This window comes from Triturus cristatus, chromosome 6 (assembly GCF_964204655.1).
Source record: "Triturus cristatus chromosome 6, aTriCri1.1, whole genome shotgun sequence".
NCBI classification, from domain to species: Eukaryota; Metazoa; Chordata; class Amphibia; order Caudata; family Salamandridae; genus Triturus; species Triturus cristatus.
In genome coordinates this window covers 1,734,294,345-1,734,312,804 of record NC_140589.1, presented here as the reverse complement: position 1 = coordinate 1,734,312,804, position 18,460 = coordinate 1,734,294,345, and the positions used below count along the sequence as shown (strand labels likewise).

The window sequence follows — 18,460 nt, the reverse complement described above, 5'->3', positions numbered from 1 at the left end:
AGATCAGGCGCGACCGGGCCCAAGTCATCCTTGTGGCTCCGGATTGGGCACGAAGATACTGGTATCCCGAGCTACTCAGTCTATTGATCGATCCCCCGATTCGACTGCCTCTTCAGGAGGACCTTCTGTCGCAGCAGCAGGGGACGGTCCTTCACCCGAACCTATCCAGCCTCCACCTCCATGCGTGGAGATTGAGCGGCATACACCTGCAGGTGTAACACATTTGTGGCATGGTGCACAGCAAAGGCTGTGGATCCCCTTACCGCTCCTCTTTCTGAGGTTCTCCTCTTTCTTCTTTCCCTGGCCCAGCAGGGCTCTGCTCTGGGCACCCTCAAAGGATACCTTTAGGCTATCTCTGCTTTCTTACGGCTTCCTGATCAGCCTTCTCTTTTTAAATCCCCTGTTGTTTCTTGATTCTTTAAGGGCATTACTCACATGTTTCCTCCTGTCCCTTTCGTAATGCCTCAGTGGGATTTGAATCTAATATTAACCTATCTGATGTGCGCTCCCTTTGAGCTGCTTCATAATTGTCCCCTGCGCCTTCTGACTCTTAAGACTGCTTTCCTGGTTGCCATCACCTCTGCTAGAAGGGTGAGTGAGCTCCAGGCTATCTCTTCTAAGCCTCCTTTCCTTTCTGTCCATCCTGACAAAGTTGTTCTCAGGACTCTTCCTTCCTTTCTCCATAAGGTGGTAACTGCCTTTCACATCGGCCAGTCTGTTACACTGCCCACTTTCTTTCTGCCTCTGCATCCCTCAAAAGAGGAAGAGAGGCTCCACCGTCTGGACCCAAAACGGGCGATGTCCTTCTATCTGGACCACACCAAACAGTTCCGGATGGACGACCAACTCTTTGTTGGCTACGTGGGCGCTAAGAAGGGGCGGGCGGTGCACAAGCGAACCATCTCTCGGTGAGTCGTTTTGTGTATCAAGGCCTGTTATTCCTTAGCTAAAAAGGAACCTCCTGTAGGGCTGAGGGCCCATTCCACTCGGGCAACAGTGGCGACCACTGCCCTGGGCCGGGGAGTCCCCTTGCAGGACATTTGTCAGGCAGCAACGTGGGCCTCGCTGCACGCGTTTGCCAAACATTATTGCCTGGACAGCCATGTCCGGAGAGATGGCTTCTTTGGCCGTTCTGTTCTCCAGGACTTTCTGGTGTGATCTTGGTTCGCAGACCCACCACCGGGGTTGATATTGCTGGAGTATCTATTCTAAGGTGAGGAATCTAACTAACGTGTTTCTTTCAGATGAACAAGTTACTTACCTTCGGTAACAATATATCTGTAAGAAACATTAGTTAGTTAGATTCCTCACCGCCCCACCCATCCTCCTCGTTCTGCGAACCGATAGCTAGGGTTGAGGTCATCCCTTTCAGGGCCCTTGATTCTTGGCACCAGTGTCGGTCTCTTGCATGGCTCTGCGTTCCTGGCGCGGAAAGCTATGTACAAGAACTGACATCAGCGCGCGAGGGCGGCGTCTAAGTACTCTGACGACGCCGACGACTTACGCGGAGCCGTAGACGACGCCTAGCGACGCGCAAGGGTATTACTGATGAAAAATCTTTCCGGATCCAGCCTGACATCTGGGGATAGTCTAAGGTGAGGAATCTAACTAACTAATGTTTCTTACAGATATATCGTTACCGAAGGTAAGTAACTTGTTCGTTCATGATGGTGGTATGAAGAAGCCATCTTTCATCATCATCCTTCTCCTTTTCAATTGATAATGAAAGTGACTTATGAAATAGGGTAATTACCCCTTTTTGTTCCTGTTTTGCGAGTAACCGAAAACCTGACCTACCCAGTACTTCTTGAATGAGTTAATGTCTTTATCAGTAAGATGAGTTTCTTGTAACATAATAATCTTACACTGTAATCTGCCTAAATGTGCAAGCACTCTGTTTCTTAATAGGATTGCGTAGACCTATTATGTTCCAGGACACTACTCAGAGATTGTTAACCATATATGAGGAGAAACAGCATGTTCGAGGCATATGAGCTGTAGATTACACACTTTTGCATAGATCGCCATCTGGTGTTGGGCCCGGATGTTTGCCGTTTGTTTTTCCTCTTGGAAAGTCTTTGGAAGTCACGAGGTCGGTGACTCCTCCCTTGGATCGTATTGTGCATGGGCTTCGGCTCCATCCTCAGATTGTTTTTTTCCGCCATCGGGCTCGGATGTAATACTTCGCGCTCCGGTTCCGAACATTTCCAGTTCGACGATCGAAGCGGAATCCTCGCTTATTGCGGTATTGTTCAGATCCAGATCTCCTCAATCACATTCTCTTCGAAACATCTTCGATTCCAGTCGTCGACGGCGGCGGCCTTCGGGCCTACCCAATCTCCGGTCCCGGCTGATGGAAAGAACTCCTTTCAAGAAGTGCCCTCGATGTGGGTCCAAATTCCCCCACACCGATCTTCATGAGGTGTGCAACCTCTGCCTCTCCCCTGAATACGAGGCTCGAGACTGTCCGGCCTGCAAGTCTTTCAGATCGAAAAAGACTATTCGAGATCGAAGAGCCAGACGAAACATGGCGCACTCCTCGACCTCCGTTCCAGTCGACATCTTCGGGGACGACGTCGAAGATCCAGGACAGCAGCACACCGAAGAGGACTTCGTCAGTGCTTCCGAAGCCGAGGACATCACCCCGGCGCAGAGGGTCGTGAGTACTATACCCCCTCTCACACCCGCGCCCACACCCAAAAAGGCTTCGGTCACGCCTTCGCCTCCGGGCCTAGGCAAGACCAGAGACACTGCTTCACACACCCCACCTTCGGGCCCGGTGAGGAAGCCAAATAAGCCTTCCGGCGGCTCGGGCTCGAGCCAGCCCTCCAGCGGTGCCGAGAAACACACTTCGCACCGAAAAAGAAACCGGCCTCGACACCGAGCTCTGCACCGAAACCCTCGGTGTCGAAACCCAGCCTTTCCGTGCCGACGCCATCTTCGGTACCGACCAAACCCCATAAGGCCCTCGGTACCGACACTTCCACGCCGAAGCCCACCTCGGCGCCGACCAAGAAAACGGAGGTTCCCAAGCCCAGTGCTAAGCACGGCACGGACAAGCCTAAAAAGTCATCGGCCCCGAAACCTTCGGCGCCGACTGACCAAACATTGTCACAGGAACTGTGTACACCGGATCCCTTGCAAAAGACTCTTACCAAGGATCCAAAAACTGGACATTTGGCACTCTCTTCCAAAAAGAGACATTTGGACAAACCGGCTCCGCCTCCACCTCCAAAGAGGAAGGACTCTGCTACCTCCCCTTTCAGAATGCATTCCCCACCTCCTCCACCCTCTCCACCTCCGCCCCCTCCACCTTCTCCACCCCCACCTCATCGCTCTCCGACCCCGTCTCCAGACGATGATGATCAGGGGGACCCATATTACGATCCAGAAGATGTGACCCAAGACCCCACCCCTACAGGATCCCCAGACCCATGGGACAACTACAATAATCCAGATATTCCAGACGTCCCACAAGATGACCTTTACCCTTCCAGGCCATCTCCACCGGAAGACTCATTAGGTTTCCACCACCTACTTCAGAGGGCGGCACATTATCACGGGGTAGAGCTACACACTGACCCAGTGGAGGAGGATTTCCTCCTCGACACCTTTGATACCGGACATAGGTCTACCTCCATACTACCTATGCTCAAGGGGGTGATAAAACATGCGCCAGAGGTTTTTAAGGACCCAGTCAGGGCTAGGGTCATTAACCCACGCATAGAAAAAAAGTACAAAGCTGCCCCCACAGATCCTGCCTATATCAAAGGGCCAGCGCCACTAGATTCCCTAGTGGTTTCCACTGCACGGAAGAGGTCAAATTCCCAGGCGTCAGGCGAAGCACCACCACCTGACAAGGAGTCAAAGCTACTAGACGCGTCAGGAAAGCGCACTGCGTCACAGGCAGCCAATATATGGCGTATCGCCAACACTCAAGCGCTATTGGCCAGATACGATAGGGCGCATTATGATGAATTAGAAACCATAATGCACCACCTCCCAGAAAGATACAAAAATAGGGCCAATTAATTAATTCAAGAGGGTAAGACTATAACTAACACCTCCATACGCTGTGCCTTAGATGCAGCAGACACAGCCTCCAGGGCCATTAACACTAGCGTCCTCCTCCGTCGCCATGCTTGGTTGAGAGTATCAGGTTTCAAACCTGAGGTACAGGCCTCCATCCTAAATCATCCCTTTGACCAAGAACACCTATTCGTCCCAAAGGTAGATGAGGCCCTCGAGAAAACGAAGGACACTGATACGGCAAAATCTATGGGAGCCCTGCAGTCACACCCTCCTAGGAGCTCCTTTCGCCGCTCTTCCTTTCGGGGTACGGCTAGAGGCTACTCCTCAGATAGCGCGTCCACTACCTACAAATCCCCTGCTCAGTCCACCTTCACAAGGGGTTATCAAAGAGGCGGCTATAGGGGCAATAACAATAAAGGCAGAGGCAAAACAAATACCGCACGCTCTGCCACACCGCCTACCCAATGACTTCCCCCCCACTCCCTCCAGACCATCCCACTCTGGTTGGGGGCAGACTACAAAATTTCCTTCAGGCCTGGGAGACCATCACCTCAGACAAATGGGTGACCCAAGTTATTCGCTCAGGGTACTGCCTAGAATTGACATTTACCCCCCCCAAACATTCCACCCAGGCAACGCCCAATGTCACAAGAACATTCCACATTACTAAAACAGGAGGTAATCTCCCTCCAACAAAAACAGGCAATAGAACAAGTTCCCGTCAATCAGCAAAATGTAGGGGTCTACTCCCTATATTTTCTAATACCAAAAAGGGGCGAGACTCTACGACCTATTCTAGATCTCCGGCCCCTAAACACATACATACATTCAGACCATTTTCACATGGTAACGCTTCAGCAGGTACTTCCGCTCCTCTCCCAGAACGACTTCCTCACCACACTGGACTTGAAAGACATTCCAGTACACCATGCTCACAAAAGGTACCTCAGATTTGTAGTGGACGGGCAACACTACCAGTTCAAGGTGCTCCCATTCGGGGTCACAACAGCACCAAGGGTATTCACCAAGTGCCTAGCGGTAGTGGCGGCACACCTCAGAAGACAGCACATTCACGTCTTCCCATATTTGGACGACTGGCTGATAAAAGCCACGTCCTACAACCAATGTGTACACCACACCGCCGCTACAATCCAACTAGTTCACCAGCTAGGCTTCACGGCGAACCACCAAAAGTCCCAGCTAACACCATCCCACATAAAGCAATACCTCGGTGCCACCATAGACACCTCAAAAGCCATAGCCTGCCCCAATCCGGCCAGGATTGCAAGCATTCAGGCTTTGCGTCAAAGATTCATACCTCAACACTCCCTTCCAGCAAGAGTGTTTATGCAACTGATAGGGCTGATGGCCTCTTGCATTTTCATAGTGCCTCACGCAAGACTCCAGATGCGTCCACTCCAAGAGTGCTTAGCGCGCCAATGGAACCAGGCCCAGGGGCAACTGACAGATCTGGTGTTGGTAGACGGTCGCACCCATCGCTCTCTGCGGCTGGGGAGCTCATTTATTACATCTCACAGTGCAGGGCACATGGACGCTGCAACAAAAGTCACTCCATATCAACCATCTGGAGTTACTGGCAATCTTTCTAGCCCTAAAATCCTTTCAAACATAGATTTTAGGCAAGGCAGTCCTCATTCGCACAGACAACATGACGGCCATGTACTACATTCAAAAACAAGGCGGCACACACTCTCCACAGATCTCTCAACTAGCACAGAGCATATGGAGATGGGCAATTCCACACAAAATCTTTCTCCTGGCCCAGCATGTACCAAGAGTCCAAAACACCATGGCAGATCTGCTCAGCAGACAGACGCAGCAGACCCACGAGTGGGAACTTCACCCACAGGTTCTTCACCCGTTCTTTCAGATGAGGGGGCATCTGCACATAGACCTCTTCGCCACCCACGAAAACAAAAAATGCCCAAGCTTTGCCGCCAGATACCCACACCCATTGTCCAAAGGCAATGCGATATAGATGAACTGGTCAGGCAAATTTGCGTACGCCTTTCCACCTCTCCCACTAATTCCATTAGTGGTGCGAAAGCTACAACAGCATTCCCTCCCACTGATCCTAGTAGCTCCAACATGGGCCAGACAACCGTGGTACACCACACAGCTGGAACTCTCGGTAGTACCACACCAAAAGCTACACCTCTCTCCATGCCTCCTAACCCAGAACCATGGAGAGATCAGGCACCCGGACCCAGCTCAGCTCTACCTTGCGATCTGGCTCCTGAGATCCTAGAATTCGGATACCTTAACCTTCCCCCTGACTGTATGAACGTCATCAGAGAAGCTAGACAGCCTACCACTAGAGCCTGCTACGCTGCCAAGTGGAAAAGATTTGTTGTTTATTGCCATAACAACACAATCAATCCTCTAGACGGGTCTATACAACACATCATATGCTACTTACTCCATCTACAAAGATGTAACCTAGCATATACATCCATTCGGCTACTCCTCGCAGCAATTGCCGCTTACCTACAAAACAGACAGCACCCATCACTTTTCAGAGTGCCTGCCATTAAAGCCTTCATGGAAGGCCTCAAACGAATAATTCCCCCCAGAGTACCACCCTCACCTGTGTGGGACTTAAATATAGTTCTCACAAGGCTAATGGGACCGCCCTTCGAACCTTTGCATAAATGCGAACTGCAATTTCTCACATGGAAAACCGCTTTTCTTGTAGCCATCACTTCCCTTAGAAGGGTCAGTGAGATACAAGCACTTACCATGCAAGAACCTTTTCTCCAAATGCACCAGAACAAGGTTGTTCTCCGTACCAACCCAAAATTCCTACCTAAAGTCATTTCCCCTTTTCATCTAAACCAATCAGTAGTATTACCGGTATTTTTCTCGCAACCTCAAACTGTTGCAGAAAGGGCTCTACACACGCTAGATGTTAAACGGGCCTTACTTTACTATATCCAAAGAACACAACCTTTCAGAAAGACCAAACAACTATTTGTCTCTTTCTCTCCACCACACAAAGGCAACCCCATCTCAAAATCAGGGATAGCTAGGTGGATTGTAAAATGCATACAGATTTGCTACCACAAAGCAAAACAAACGCCATCTGTTCCCCCTAAAGCCAACTCTACACGAAAGATAGGGGCTTCTATGGCTTTTCTAGGGAACATCCCATTAGATGATATCTGCAAAGCAGCTACATGGTCAACACCGCACACTTTAACTAAACATTACTGTGTAGATGTGCAAACCAAGCAACAAGCTAGTGTGGGCCAGGCTGTACTAAAAACACTATTTCAAACCACTGCAACAGATACCGGTGGTCGCCGCTAAGGTTGGGAACTGCTATATAGTCTATGCAAAAGTGTGTAATCTACAGCTCATATGCCTCGAACGGAATATGCTACTTACCAGTATGCATCTGTTCTTGGCATATAGAGCTGCAGATCTACACACGCCCACCCGCCTCCCCGGCTACCTGTATCTGTTCCAGGCTATCTTATTTAGATAGAACACACATGGGTCTCTTCACTGTTATTACTACGCTCCATCTTTCCCTGTTGGCGAAAAACAATCTGAGGATGGAGCCGAAGCCCATGCGCAATATGATCCAAGGGAGGAGTCACCGACCTCGTGACTTCCAAAGACTTTCCAAGAGGAAAAACAAACTGCAAACATCCGGGCCCAACACCAGATGGCGATCTATGCAAAAGTGTGTAGATCTGCAGCTCTACATGCCAAGAACAGATGCATACTGGTAAGTAGCATATTCCATATTGTAAATACATTCTCAATTCAATAAAAAAATACAATGCAAAATGAAAAATCTAACCAAGCCATGCACATGAACGGGTAGCTTATATTGTCACTGTGAGAATACAAATAAAAAAAGGGAGGAAGAAAAAGAAAGGTAGTAGAAAAAGAGAAGATGGCAAAAAGCCGAACGGCTTCAACCATAGGAGGAATAGGACACATTCAATGTAGAAACAGTAACAAGGAGGGGTGGGTAAGCGCAAGGAAAAAGATGAACAGCAGACTTGTGACAGTCCGAGATGAAGACTGAAGCCCCGGAGACAATATTAAAATGTACAGTAAGACAACAGATTGGAGACATAAAAAAAGACTAAAAAGAGATGGTAATACCAAAATAACAAGAATACATGCTTGACAATAAGGAGCACTTACTGACAAATGTAGATAAGTTATATACAATAAGTCTGGAATGGGAAACACCTGCTAGAAGACAGCTGAGGAGGGGGTCTAAGTTAGACAAGAGACAAATGTAGAAGGAAAAATGCTATTATTATGTGAAGAAAACATTTTAGCGTAAAAACACAATAGCTTTAGTCAAACAGAGATAATTTGTATATAGAGAGAAAACATATATCAATAACAATGCAGTCCTAAAAATGTTTCAAGCATTTCCAAGATCCATTTCTTTACCCTTGTGCTGAAAAATGAAGTTTCGTAGGTCATCTGGAGACTCAAATGAGAAAGTTCTCTTATTTTATTACACTTTGAAGAAACAAGGGTGTACTAGACCATATCTAGCATTCATGGAGCGTAAAGCAGGGCGAAAGGAATTATTTCGACATGCAGCAGTTTGACGAACCACATCCTTTGGGAAGAAGACCCTTTGGCCAGACCAAAGCATTTTCTGTCTCTGTTTTACCGCAGACAGAACCATGATAAGTTCAATATATTCCAAAAGCAGGACTATAATGGCTGTTGGATGAGCAGATGATGAGGCTCCCAAAGACTTAGGGCCAATTCTATGAGGACATTGTAAATTAGATTTTTATGCTCCTTAAGCCCACCTATCTTCAGGATGTGTAGCATTTAGGAAGGCAAGTATGTCCCTTCTGACCCTTCAGGGATGCTATAAATTCTAAGATTATTACGTCGATTGCGGTTCTCCATTTCTTCAGTTTGTTGGTTTAGAAGCGCAATTTCCTTGGACATGCCCTCAATCTTAGTTGCTGCATCCTGTATATTGCTAATACACTGCTCTAAATTTGACACCCTGGATTCAAGATTGGACCAACTTTCCTCTATCAGTTGAAGCGTACAGTTGGCTTCCATGATGAAAGGTTTCAGAAGCATTATTTCTTCCATATGGTCTTCCAGTGTCAATGTTAATGGAGACTTGGTTGGAGTGCCAAGGTCTTTTTTTGTTTTGTGGCTGTGGTGATGTCTTTGCGGATAAAAGGCATATTTCCTAGAGAGTTCGAAGCATTTTGACCAGAAGATGAAGAGGACTCCATAAGTGAAGAAAACAGCAGAGTCGGGGTAGAGCCCAGATTAAATGCGCCCAAACACAGCAGGTCTTGTTTGAAAATGTTAAAGTTCCTTAGAAATACAAATTTGCTGGTTAGTTATTTCTCAGGACAACATATGGAGGCAGCGCCAAACAGTATATTGGCAAAAAGGGTCCAGTAAGCCAGCCTCCCACAAGTTCATCAGTGCTCTATACTAAAGTGAAGCAGAGCCAGTTCAAATAATCAGCAGGCACCGAAGAAAAGCAATTAATACCAAAACTGTATTCTGGGGTGGCAGGTTTATCATATATCAGCAGGCACAATATTGCTTACATGATGTAGAAGTCTTAAATGTGCAGGGAATGTGCAACAAAATGAGCCCCCGTCCCAGAGCCACTGACTCCACTGAGGGAAGCAGGTGGAGAAAGAAAAAATGTGGCTAAATGAGAAGAATCCTGCTGAGAGGGACTACTGAGGTACAGCCAGGATTCAGTGCATCAAAACAAGGTAGGACTCCTTTTAAGACCACAAATTACCTTAGTAATAAACAACTGTTGGTTGAATATTCGTCAAAACAGCATGTGGAGGTAGCGTTAAACTGTATCGAGGCTAAAAGGGGTCCGTGGCAAGCCTCCAACAAGTTCAACCATGCTCTATAATAAAGCAGAGCAGAGCCAGTTCATAGAGATGCAGGCAACATAATAAGGCTCGCAAATCAAATATTGTATTAATTAAAATGGCCTAAAATCACGGATATATCAGGCATACTTCATTTAAAAAGCATTGCATGAAGGCAGAGCAAAGCAGGGGAATCACAGCGCTTGCGCACTTTTCTTAAACAAAATGGCAGCCGCCGAGCGTGAGGAGGAGCAACACAGGGGGTGGGGGGAATGCAGGAATGGGGCAAAAAAAAAAAAAGCGCCCAAAAATAAAAATACCTGACTCCCCTGTGTCCGCTCAGATGCTCCTTCTCAGCTCATGCCCACAAGCCGCGAAGTGCCGTCACTCGCCGATTAGAGGCTCCGATACTGGGTGGAGCGTCAGAAGCCTGCGGCCATCTTGTCACCGGTTTTGCACCCCCCTGTACCCCCCCACATAATATTCGGGGTAAAAAAGTATTAACAGTAACGCTCTGGTTTGAACCTGGGTCATAATACATGCAAAAGACGGACATGTCATTTGAACAGCGCCTCTTAACTGGTAATCACTGATGGGGAGGACCTGGTTAAAGACAGTCACACCATGCCTTGAATCATTTGCATGCTGTTCTTTCCAAGTGGCTCTTTTGATCTCCCAAAAGGCTGCAAATTGCTCTCTGATATGTGGCATCGGAAACCTATCTCCTCAACTTGAACGACATGTCCTGAAATATCATTGTACATGCATAGCTTTTCGTTGTGGCACCAGTGTATTAAGTCCTAGTGCAAATGAAAAAATTTGACTCTTCTTCAGTGAATGTTTACCTCCCTTTAAAGTTACCACCAAACAATCAGCGAGAAGAGTGACCTTTATGTACAGCAGTACAGCTTTCCATTTAAAGATGGCCACGCAGTTTACCTACCCGTATGCCTTGCTGAACGATGTATAGCGCACCTGATGCTTACCTCATAGTTGGCACAAGCCGTACAGCACAGTGAAATTCAGACTTTTACTTTTAAATATTATAATATATAAAATGACAAAATGTAAATAATACAACCATCTCTGTCACAGAATTGAACTGCATTTTAGGTGAATGCACACACGAACAAGCATAATGCCATCAATCACAATGCAAAAGTAGTGGGCTGACCCCTGGTGCATGCAGTGGTGGGCAGAGGCAAAATGTGAATGGCAGCTGAACAGACCAGTGGATGAAGGTGAAAGACCAAAAGCTCCCGCTATGTATAGATATATGTGTATATTTCTAGTATGATTTTTTTTTTTAAACACGAGGCTGGCAAGATTGAAAAAAGCTGTCTCTAGGCCAGACCTAAAAACTAACGTAACCTTTTCGCTGATGTGTTGCTCAAAGGTGTTCTGGAGTTTTTTTTCACACTGACATGAAAGACGTGTCGCATTGGCAAGTCAATTAGTTTGTTTTCCAAGCTGGGGAGGGGCCTTTCCAGTGAGATCAGTTAACAACATGAGGGGGTGGGAGCCAGCCAATCAGAGAGATAGTAAAGAGGCTATGCTCCAGGCGAGGGACAGACACAAGATGGATAGGTTGAAACAAGGAAACCGTTGAATAGAAAGCAAGCAAATAAGACTGACTGTAAAGGCAACCAGTGATAAAAAATGGGCGCACTTCAAGCAACTATGTGTTCGTGGTAAGCCCATAATATGTCTTTCACTCGACTTAAAAAGCAGAAAAAGCAAAAGCATACCATTTTTATTGGGCATACGGACCTGGAGTGTTTTGAGCTGACTGTTGACAACAGCGGAGATTTAAAAAAATCCACTGGGAGGAGCCTAGCGCGCAACCAAGATGGCCGCATAGGCTTACGGCTCTCGAGGGCCTCCGCAACCTCCCACGTCTATCCTGACTAAATCCTGGTAAACTTGATGGGCTTTTGCTGATGCATCCGCGCTGAGGTGCCACCCGTTTTCCAAATTCAGATCGGACGCCGGGAACCCGAATGGTCGCCCCCTCCGAAGATTGCGGCCTGCTGTTGCCTAGGTCCCGATCTCGAGTTGGTGGGGTGCCCGGGTACGAAGTGAACAACAGCGGCATGCTGAGCTTGACTTGCCGCGTACCCCGCACTTTCACTTTCGTTTTCGAGTCTGTCTTTTTGAGATCGGCTGAGGGACCTCGGTGTTTCAGAGGAGAGCGGACGGCGGAGTGTCTGGCCTGATTCTCGGGCTATACACGGACTTCCTGCCCGCGACTGCAGTGTTCGACTGATTTGGCCAACTGGTTCCTGTCCCTGGCTTCGGCGAGTGCCAACCTTGGTGGCCTCCGGACGATGGCGACTAGACTAGACGGTGACAAGTCGAAACCCAAGTCAACCCGGAGGGGATCCTATGCACAGGCCAACAACATGGATCGGTATGCGCAGCTGAAGGGATCCCCCAGTGGCTTGCATAAATCGCCTGAGAGGACTAAAGAGGTTTCGGGCCCATCGTCAGAATTGACCCTGTAGGACGTTATGGGCGCCATTGAGGAGATGAAGGCTGCTGTGGGTCAGCGGTTTGATACCCTGGCGCATAAATTGGACGCGGTCCTGATTGATGTGAATTTGGTCAGGGCAGACCTGTCCAAAACCAACGATCGGGTCGACTCTTTGTCTCAAGCGGCGTCGAGCCTAACTGTGGATGTGGCAGCCCTGCAGACGGAGGTCCGCTGGTTGCGGCTTGCCAGTGACCAGACGGATCGTCGACTTGAGGACTCTGAAAGCAGGGCTAGACGGAATAACGTTCGTATCATCGGAGTGCCGGAAAGATCGGAGGAATCTGCTGCGGATCTTTTTGTGGAGGATCTGGTGATCAATCGTCTCGCGCCCAAGGGATTGAGCAAGTTCTTTGCGGTGGAGCGGGCCCACAGGATTCCGGGTGGTGCGCCCAAAGTGGGTGCTCCCCCGCGGCCTATAATTGCCCGACTTTTCAACTTTCGAGATAGAGATGCTATCCTTCAGGCGTCGAGAGTGGCAGGGCCGCTGAAGTTTGAGAACTCCAATGTCAGCTTTTATCCGGACTTCACGCAAGCGGTCCAGAAACAGCGGCTGGGATTTCTGGGTGTTAAACGGCGCTTGAGGGACATGGAGTTGAAATACGCGATGTTGTTCCCGGCGAGGTTGCGGGTTGAGTTCCAGGGTCGTTCCCACTTTTTTGACCGGCCGGAGGCAGTTGGAGACTGGTTGGATGCCCTGCCGCGGGGACAGGACCGAGACAGTCGGACGGCGGAAAACGAACGGGATGTGGTGGAGCGGGACTAGAACTTGGTTCCTGGCGATGGACTAGACTGGCGAGGTTTTGTACCTTGGCTTAATTGTACTTTAATCCAGTACATCATGCCCTTCAAGTGCCTGGGGGTTGTGGGGAGCTTATTGGGGTCCTTTCCTCCTTCTGGGGTTCTTTTTGTGGTATATGTTAGGGCGACAGGCACACTGCAAGTTGGGGGGGCTGTTTGGGCTGAAGCAGGGGTGCAGGGAGGGGGGAGTTGTTGTTCTGGGATTGTGGGGGAGGGGGGTTGTTGGGGATGGTTGTTTTCTTGTTTTGCAAGGCAATGTGAAGTTTTCTGCTGACTTCTCCGGGTTGTGCTCTCCGGCATGTGGGTATCATGTGCGGGAGTGGGATGGGGGATAGGGGATTGAGAATCCTTTCGTGGAATGTGAATGGTCTGGGGGACAGGATCAAGCGCGGGGTGGTGTTGCAGTTCTTGAAGCGAACCTCGCCCGACATTGTTTTCCTGCAGGAGACACATTTGATTGGGAACTCCTTCCAGGCCCTAAATAGGAGGGGCTATCGCCTTGCCGCTCACTCTGGTTTCACTTCTGGCTCTAGGGGAGTGGGCATTCTGGTTAGGGCCTCTCTCCCATTGGAAGTGGACGAGGTGCTTCACGATGATAGGGGGCGATATGTGGCACTGGTGGGGAGATGGGAGGGCAGGACTGTGTCGCTCGTGGCTGTGTATGTACCTCCGGGGTTACAGACGGCTACATTTGCTGATTTGGGGCGTTTGGTCCTGGGACTCCCTGGGGGGGTTCTGGTGTTGGGTGGTGATTTTAATGCCGTTGTCTCCGGGTTGGAGGACCGTCACCCTCCCAGGGATCTCGCTAGGGCTCAGGCCTGGTTGGGTGGCTTTTTGGACACTTTGGGACTTGTAGATTGCTGGAGATTGATGCATCCGGGACAGGCGCAATACACCTTTCACTCGGGGGCCCATGGGAGTCTCTCGAGACTTGACTACATGCTTATGCCGGCGATCCAAGCTGGAATGATTGGGGAGGTGCGTCATTTAGCCCGAGGTATCTCTGACCATTCCCCTATATGGTTGCAGCTGAGGGTTGTCCCTGGGGCAGAGGGGAGAGTGGCACCCATTAGCACCTGGTATCTTCGTAACCCTAAGATCCACGCGGAGTTGGTCAAGTCCACTGATCACTACTTTACTGATAACGTGGGGTCGGTGTCGTCGGCCGTCTCCCTATGGGAGGCTTATAAAGTGGTGGTCAGGGGGCAGGCCTTGTCCCTTATCTCCCATACTAAGAAGTGCGAGAGAGCGGAGGTGGTCCGCCTGGAAGCGGAAATAGCTGTAATGGAGGAGGACTTGGAGAGTGGAGTTACTGAGGAGAAATTGCATGTTCTCAGCCTCAAACAGTCAGATTACAGAGTGCTAGTCACGGAAGCTGCTAAAGAGATGAGTAGAGAGCAGCAAGGGCGGTTGTATGATGTGAGTGATAAGGCCGGAAAACTGATTGCTTGGTTGGATAGGAACGAGAGAGCTAGCAGGGTGGTGCCCGTCGTGGAGAGGAGTGATGGAGTGCGTGTGACTGACCCGGTTGAGATCGTTGACTGCTTCGCGGCTCATTTCCGCGGAGTATACTCTCCGGTCTCGGTGCGATCGGAGGAGGATTCCCATCGCCTGCTTAGAGACATTGCATTGCCAACCCTATCGGAGGCAGATGCGGTATTGATGGAGGCGAAGTTGTCGTCAGATGAGATCGCTTTGGCCACTCGTTCGATTGCGTCGGGTAAAGCGGTGGGTCCTAATGGTCTTCCCATCGAACTCTATAAGTTGCGTCCCGATAAGATAGCGCCGTATCTTCGAGACATGTTTTTGGCGGCACGTGCGGCGGGCTTCCTCCCCCCTGACCAACGCCTCGCCAGCATAGTTGTGATACACAAAGAGGGGAAGCCGCGAGATTGCTGCGCCTCCTATAGGCCCATTTCGCTGTTGAACGCAGAACCCAAAATTCTGGCTAAAGTGTTGGCTAACCGACTGGTTCGGGTCGTGGGCGACTTGATTCATCAGGATCAGTCTGGTTTTATACCCCATCGGAATACCGCTCTAAACTTGAGGCGGTTGCACGGCGTGCTTGCTAGAGCGGAATTCATACGTGAGCCGGCCATCTTGGCATCTTTGGATGCTACTATGGCATTCGACACTTTGGAGTGGCCATATATTTGGGCCGTGTTGGCGAAATTTGGGTTCGGCCCGGAGTTTATTGGTTGGGTAAAATTACTATACGCTGACCCACTGGCTCAGGTGGTGGTGAATGGTAGGGTGTCGGCTCCCTTCGCACTGGGGAGAGGTACGCGGCAGGGGTGTCCGCTATCACCCCTTCTCTTTGCACTTTCTTTGGAGCCTCTCGCCGCCTGGTTGCGTTGGGAGCCGTCGTTGCGAGGCATTAGATGGACGCCGGAATTCGAAGACCGTGTCTCCCTTTACGCGGATGATATCCTTCTGTATCTCACGTCTCCCCGGCGGTCGCTAATTGTATTGGTGGATGTACTGAATTCTTTTGGCCGCAACTCCGGCCTGGTCATCAACTGGGCCAAGTCGTGCGTCTACATCCTCTCGGGGGATGCCCCCCTTCTGCCGCGGGATTGCCCAGTTCAGATTGTTACCCTGGGGTTCAAATATTTGGGAATCTTTATCTCACTGGACCCCGCGGTTCGCTATGAGCGAAACCTTCTACCTCCCCTCCAGCGATTGAAGGCCGACGTAGCGAGATGGCGACGACTTCCGCTCTCGCCGCTCGGACGGGCGGCATTGTTTAAAATTATGTCGCTGCCTCGTTTCTTGTATGCTTTGCAAAATACTCTTGATGTCGTGCCGGCCCGTTATTTCCGGGAGGTGGAGGGTCTTCAGCGCCAACTGTTTTGGGACGGGCGGCCGCGGATTGCTCTCGCCAAGTTGACGCTCCCTTGGTATGATGGGGGGGTCGCCCTCCCCGATATTAAACGATACTATTGGGCGTCTCAGTTGGCGGCGGTGAACCACGGGATATATGGTCCTGCCTTAAACCCGGCCTTCGAGATGGATAAACTCCTGCTTCCGGGTGGGGACTATAATAGGACGCTGTACTCGGTGACCCAGGACACGCGGTTGGCGGGACCCACGCGTGTGGCGGTACGTGTGTGGCACGCGGCGAATGCTGCGATGGGGTGGAGGGATCGCTTGACTCGGGCGACGCCGTTGTATGCTTCTGGGCGGTTGGGCTGTTTGTGGAGATCGAAAGGCTTTGAGAAATGGGATATGATTGGTATATGTAAGGTGGGGGATCTGTGGGCGAAGGGATCTTTCAAAACGTTCGAAATGCTTAAAATTGAATATAAATTAAACGATAGAGAGTACTTCCGGTATGCTCAAGTCTACCATGCGCTTTGTTCGGTTTTTCCGGATGCTACTGCTATCCCTGAGTATTCCCCACTGGAGGATAGAGTGTTGGATGGCTACGTGCCCGACAGCACTATTTCCCTGATTTATAAGAAACGCATTAACGATCGTGCGGACTTGCTGCTCCGTTTGAGGGAGGCGTGGACGGGCGATGGCTTGGAATTGGATGATGAGGACTGGGTATCGGCGGTGGCCTCCCCGAAAGAGGTGGCGATCCCGGCCCTCCTACGGTTTGTACAGCTGAAGATCCTCCATAGAGTGTATGTCACAGGGCCCGGTTTGCTGCGTATGGGTTATTCGATGGATGGATTGTGTAAGCGTGGATGTGGCCTGCCGGGCACTTTCCTTCATATCTTGTGGGAATGTTCGGAGGTTGTGCGATTCTGGAACGGTATCCACACCGTAATGGAGGGGGTCACGCACGTTGCCCTGTTGCCAGAGGCTAGGAGGTGTTTGTTGAATGTCTGGGAACCGAATGATTGTAATGCGGCACAGACGCAGTGGGTGACCTTGGGGTACATGGTGGCTAAGCGTAACATTGCACAGCTATGGGGCTCCCCGAGGCCGCCCACGATTGATGTATGGAAGGAGAATATGGACTGGTGTATGTTTAGGGAAAAGACGGCGTATGTGGCGAGAGGCAAGCCAGGGAAATGGACTAGGGTATGGGGTCCGTGGAATCTATATCGGGGACGTATCTGCACCCCGCCTCTGCCATTAGAGGTCGATATTGCTCTGACCCCCTAGCCGCGCGTTCCGCGGGAGGGCTTGAGGTGTGCTCCATGCTTTGTTTTCCCATTGCCCCCCTCTACAGCTTCCGGACAGGAACTGCTTTGGACATTATATGTTATTCCCCGTCCTGGGAAGAGCACACTGCTATTTCGGACTCTCATTGCCTTGAGTGTGTTTTATATTTAATACAAAATGAAACTGTTGTTTTCAATTGCTCCTGGCCTATGGCCACGGCCTGTTATATGTGCTTACGAACTGCCGGGCGCCTTGCCTATGGTTCAACGGATTGTGTGGCGTTACATTGCGGGCCCTCGGGCTCTATAGCGGCCGGCCCTGGTGGTGGTAGGCCCTTGTTTGTATTTTATTGTGTGCTAACGGTTTCGAATAAAAAATTTAACAACAAAAAAAAAAAATCCACTGTTCTAAAATTTATAAAACAGAGAAACGTGCATTAGTAGAGGTAATTTCTCACAATAATGGTGTGTACTATAGGGGGTGGAGCTAGCCACGCCTGCTAATGGCCGCTTGTAAGGGAGCTCGTGCGGTCGCTTCAAAACTTTAATTTATCCTGCACTAACAGCCTGTCTCGTGTGATGAGACATACAGTTATCGATATTGGAAGACTGCGGCGATAAGCTACACCAACAAAGGCGGACGAAATCGCTCCTGTAATCCCTGTAATCTGTCATTGCATTGAGGCCGACATGAGGCCTGGCAGGAGCGCATGCGTGAGACCCGCGACCCGAGGTGGCGTAGCTGAAGAGACCGTAGTGCGGAGACCCTGGGACCGCTTCTGTGACCAGAGCCGTGCGGCGGAGACAGAGCTCTGCTGTTTGATCCGTGACCCTCATGCGCTGTGCCCCGGGGAGCGGAGAGCCTGATTGTGCCATAGTGGTTGCTGCGGAGGTCAGGCGGTCCGACAGGAGGAGGCGAGCGCCATCTGACGCACAGGCTTGTGACCCGGGAGGTGGTGGCCACGTGGCGCGTGCGGTGCAGGGAATGCCCAGGAGGACCCGCAATCGGCACGCTGCGGGGGACTGCCTGCTGAAAAAAACCGATGCGCCGACGAACTGCCTGCAGAGATTCCCGTCCGCCCTGAGATGCACCTTGGGCGCCCGCCAGG

The 18,460-nt window shown here is 50.2% G+C and overlaps 1 protein-coding gene across 1 annotated transcript in view; it reads left to right on the top strand.

Annotated features, from left to right (window-relative positions):
• Positions 1–18,460, top strand: part of TAF1A (TATA-box binding protein associated factor, RNA polymerase I subunit A) — a 519,167-nt gene that overhangs the window by 493,819 nt on the left and 6,888 nt on the right. The window lies entirely within an intron of this gene.